The 5,573-nt window shown below is 31.0% G+C and overlaps 1 long non-coding RNA gene across 2 annotated transcripts; it reads right to left on the bottom strand.

Moving 5' to 3' along the window:
- Window positions 1–573: 573 nt before the first annotated feature.
- LOC122571497 lies at window positions 574–3,374 on the bottom strand. Of its 2 annotated transcripts, none has more exons than XR_006318094.1 (4): window positions 3,304–3,374; window positions 1,970–2,053; window positions 742–909; window positions 574–628 (listed from the first exon to the last, which is right to left on the bottom strand). It is a non-coding gene; the product is annotated as an uncharacterized LOC122571497 (long non-coding RNA). The 2 variants fall into 2 exon arrangements; XR_006318095.1 differs by having other exon boundaries at window positions 3,175–3,354.
- Window positions 3,375–5,573: the final 2,199 nt, after the last annotated feature.

Below are 5,573 nucleotides of genomic sequence, written 5' to 3' on the forward strand. Positions count from 1 at the left end.
GCCATTTCTAAAGTTAAGTCTAAGGTATACGTTTACTCTCCTGATAATTACAAAATCAAAACAAACGATGTATGTTTTCTTACAGAGAAAGTCCACATGATTGGCATGAATGCTGTCATTTTCACGATTTCATATATAAACTATAGCCTATATAATAATTATAAAATTTCAAAATTTAAAAGATGGAACTGTGATTATTATTTCTATATAGAAGAAATATATAGAAATAAGATTTCCATAATTTTATATGTAGATGATCTATTGATTTCTAGTACTAATATAAAAACTATAAAAAAGTTAAGTTAATGTTAAGTTGATGATTTATGCCTAGTAAATCAATGTTTAGGAATTGAAGTGGGATATTATAAAGATGAAATGAAAATGCTTTTAAGTCAGAAAAATTACATAAAGGCTGTGCTGAAAAATATGCAATTAGAATTCAGAAATCATGATAGTCGTATGGAAATAAATTTAAAACTAGAACTCAAAGAAAGTATAGATAAACAATTGAAGCATATATAGAAATTCAATTGAAACTTCATTATCTGTATGTAGCAAATGAAACTTACCTGGATGTATCCTTCCTAGTAAATTATTTAACTCATCAGAATAGTCAAAGCAGTACACGCTACAAATATTCATTACGTGTTCTTAAATATTTGTCTTACACTAGTTCTATAAAATTAATGTATAATTCAAGTTATAATGAAGAAATGGATGCTTATGTAAACACTGACTGACCTTGGTTGAAGCGTAGGCAGCAGGTATAGTTGACAAAAAATCCACAAAAGGAATATTTGTTTGTGTATTTGGAAATATAGATTTATGGAGGTCGCAGAAACAGAAGACTATCTCCAGAGATTCAATTCATACTGAATGCTATGCTTTAGTTAATTGCACAGATGTTGCCTAGTAAAGAAATTTTTAATGTAAATGTGAAAGGACCTATAAATATCTGTGAGGATAATATTAGAGCAATAGCTAACAAAGGGGGGAAAATTTTCTAAACATTCTGAACATATAAGTATCAGTTACCATTCTGTTTCTGATTATGAGAAAGAAGATTGATATACAGAAAATCACTACTGATGATCAGATTGCAGACATGCTTATTAAATCGTTATAAAATTTCAAAGCTTCAAAAATTCTAGGACTAGATAACGTGTAAAGATGTTCATAAGGTTATAAATATAAAATCAAGAAGGTGTGTTGAAAATACATATGATTTATGCATTTAATAGTTTTATATATTAATTTAAAATAAGACAGTCTGTAATCTAAGCAGAGTGTGTATGGTTTCTGATGCACAAAAAGTTAGACTATTGGATTGCTGTGCAGATGCTGAAGAATAAACATAGTATGTGCTTTAGTATATTCTGGATAAATTGAGCATAACTACATAATTAACTTTATTTCATTATTAATAAATTAGTTATGTGATCCTTTTATCGTGTGTAATTTTTCCAAATACCCTTGATTACATTGGCAGTAATAATTGAACATGTTCGCAATTATGGTATATTACAATATCAATTACAAAAATTGATTAAATTGGCAGCATTGTAATTTTAAAGTACAATAAATAACGTTTTATAAAAAACAATAGGTAAACCTAATTTTTTTATGATTAACCGATATTTATAATATTTCTGAAAGTGACCTTATTCAAATATATATCAATATATACTAAACAACGATATGTATTTGTTTTTGAGTTATATAAATTTTAAAAATGAGTAATTCTTTTTAAATTTATTCAGAATATGTACATTTAAATTTCATGGAAAATTAAAAGAAGAAACATTGTTTATCTGAACATGGCACAATCCATTGAATATTGAAGAACAATTATATAATTTATTATTCATAACATGATTCAATCCCATAATCATCTTATGTTATTCACGATCAGAAAAGAGAATCAGTTATGCCATCAATGAAAGTATACTTTCAAAGAAAGGACGCTTACCTACGTATGCATAGAAATCCTCGTGCTTGTGCGAGTTGTGCGTCTATTTTTCGTTGGTCGATAGTGTCGCCATGTGTCGACAATCTGTATTTGATAACATTCACTAAATTTTACCATTCTTTCAATTTTGCAATCTTCAGTAAGTGACTCTCGTACGATATTATAACTTAAACACAAATCTGCAAAGCGTATCTTCCTGGGACTCTCAGTTTCTAGAAAAACCAATTTTGGAAAAAATTGCAAATTTTCAACTTTGAAGATGTTTTGTGGATCTTTACGATAACAGCCAATGAAATAACATATTTTATTATTGTACTATAACCATTTAAATGTGTTTAAATAATAATCAAAATGAAAGAGATACCTGAAACACAGCATGTTTTGCTTACATTTTCCAATTTATCTCAAAAACTGAAAATCTGGAAGAAAATCTGACCATATCACGTGAGAAGGTAGACATTTTTGCTAAGGAAAGCGAGAGGAAAAATTTAAGATCATGTTTTAATTCCAACGTAAAGCGAAAAAATTTGGCAAAATACGTGACGATGGAAATGATACACAATGTTTACGGTTGCCTTGTCTGTTGCTCAACACAACGGAACCATTAAACGCGTGCGACCTTTAGTTACCGCTACATGTTTTGCCACACTATTTCGCTTTTACATTGGAATTAGAACATAACCTTTTAGCTTTTCTTGGTGTTTTCCTTTAGCAAAAATGCCTGCTCTACCGCGTGCTAAGGTGAGATTTTCTCCTAGACCTTTAGTTTTTTAAATAAATTGAGAAATGTAAACAAAGAATGATGTGTTTTAGGTGTTCTTTTCGCTTTGATCATTATTTAAACATGTTTAAATAGTTATAATGCAATAGCAAAATATATCATTTCATTCGGGAGAGTACACAAAATTTTTTCATCTTAACAGCAATTCGATGGCTGCTACTACTACTATGGCTGCAAATTCGAAGATTTGCAATGTTTTATAAAATTAATTTTTCCGAAAACTATGAATTCTAGGAAAAAACGGTTTGCAGATTCGTGTTTAGCTTACAAAAGTCTATAAGAACCGTCCATTGAAAGTAACAAAATTAAATACGCGTTGGACAAATCGGTTTCAATATACACTTGAAAATCAATATTTCGAATTTACAGTTTTCGTACGTGTAAATCGATATAAACTGATTTAGATTTTATATGGAAAATTTACCAATATAAGTGAACTTGCAAGAACATGCCACATGCCGTCGTTACCGTTTTTCTATCACGTCGTTTTCAAACTATGTAGAATATTTTCTTCTTAATCTTTATCTTCGCTTATTAATTTTGGTTGCCATACCTCGTATTAACAATTCAGCACCTATGTTTGCTGACACCACACTCTTCGCTGCATGTCTTAACACTGCGAATAGCAGCTCTGGACTAGCGTCCTACTAAGTAAGGTCTGTCGATATAAACCGAAAATTCTATGTTGAAGTAAACACCTTGCCTTTGTCTACAACAGTGGTTCCCAACTTCTTTTTAGTCATGGCACATTTTAGAGAAGGTACAGATATTTTGGCGTTCTTTATATACAAACTTTAAAATTTACAATAGCAGATATGACTGTGCGATTAAAAAAGAAGAAAATAAAGCCTTGCTCTTTTACAGCGCATCTATAATTTTACGTCAGGGCGCAACTTTTGAGAATGACTGCTCTACAAGATTAATTTACTTCAAAGTCTATTCTTTATGATGTTATTCTAAAAATATCGTTTGCTATGACTTTTGAATATTCAAAACTTGTGCTTTCTAAAACAATAATCAAGGAAATAACAATGATAATTTTTATTATTTCAAATTTTATTTAAAAATAAATAGTACTTTCCTTGAGAATTTTTCTGTAATTGGTTCAGTTGCTATATTTATTACTAAATTTTTCGTTTAAACCATTTTCATAAATTTTAGTTACTATAAATACTAACAAGTAATAATTAACAGCGGAATAGCGGGTTCGGAACGGCTCGATGATTTCAATATTAGACTGGCCTAAAAAATTAGTAAAAATATATCCTGCATTATTGATTTACAGAGAAACAATTTGAATAATAATTGTAGCAATCGCACTAACATGTTGGCTTGTGAGAAGGCAATACCTTTTTCGCAAATTTGTTTCAATAACTCACTTCATATGTACTGTATTTGTTCATCTACAATTAAAATTTCAAGTATGAATCTACATTTACAATTATATGTAAATATGAAATTTTTTAACATATAAGATGTAATATATATTTTATAATATATATTTTATAATATATATTTTCCTTCGCGTAACACACAAATGTATTGTGTATATATGTATACCATGAATATGTGACCAGAAATTTGTCCGGACACAACCGCGAGACATTCTCGAGGCAAACCTCAGCGTAAGATATGTGTTGCATTGACGTAACTCGATATGATATCGAAAAATATAATTTTCTTTATTTTTTGTTATATTGTTGCGCAGTTCTGCCCGGGCAACCGAGGTAAACAGACGTGTGCTCCGGTGTAGTGATTTAGAGAAGTATTTCAGAGTTAAGTAAAATTAACGATTAGTGATAGTGAGGGGAAGCCCAGCAATGCAGCAGTCAAACAAATCAAGAACACCTACAAGCAACAACTGTCACAATACAAACTAATGACAATTACTTTCAGCTATCAGCAGTATATGCACCACCGAGACACAAAATGACGCTTAAAAAATGGGAAGAGTACTTCCAATCCTTAGGCGACAAATATATCGCAGCAGGAGACTTTAATGCAAAGCACACGTTATGGGGTTCAAGAACTAACACACCAAGAGCTAGAACACTAGAAAATATATTAGACACAGCAACCTCAACGTGCTATCTACAGGAAGACCAACGTACTGGCCGACAGACCTCAATAAAACACCTGACCTGTTGGATTTTGCAGTAACAAAAGGACTAAACGTATACAAATTAAAAGTAACAACCATCCTTGAGCTTAACTACGACCATACACCAATTACATTAGAATATACAGGCAAACCACTACTTTATAACAAGTCAGAGTCGCTTTGCAATAAAACCACCAATTGGCAAACTTTTAAAGAGCTAATCGAAAACAAAATCAACTGCAATATCCCGTTGAAGACACCTGAACACATTGAGCAGGCAGTAGCAACTCTGACAGAAATAATACAGAAAGCAGCGTGAGCAACCATCTATGAATCAAATAGCAGGCAATCAAAAATTATTCCACAGGACATCCTAGATAAAATCAGGGAAGAAAGAAAAACGAAAGCAAAATGGCAAAAGCAGAAAACACGAGAAAACAAGAAGAACCTAAATAAACTTACAAAGGAATTAAAGAATAAAGTAAGGGAACTTCATAATAACGAATTTTCAAAATTCATCGAATCACTATCCGCGCATGAAAATACCAACTACTCCCTATGGAAAGTCACCAACAAAGTGAAGAAAAAATAAAATCAATCCCAGTAATCAAAAAAATGGACAACTCATGGGCCAGAAGTAACGAAGAGTAGGCAGAAGAATTTTCGAAGCACTTACAAAATACATTTTCACCGTATGAAATTAATAACAGCATTCCCAGATG

This window comes from Bombus pyrosoma, linkage group LG10 (assembly GCF_014825855.1).
Source record: "Bombus pyrosoma isolate SC7728 linkage group LG10, ASM1482585v1, whole genome shotgun sequence".
Classification (NCBI taxonomy): domain Eukaryota; kingdom Metazoa; phylum Arthropoda; class Insecta; order Hymenoptera; family Apidae; genus Bombus; species Bombus pyrosoma.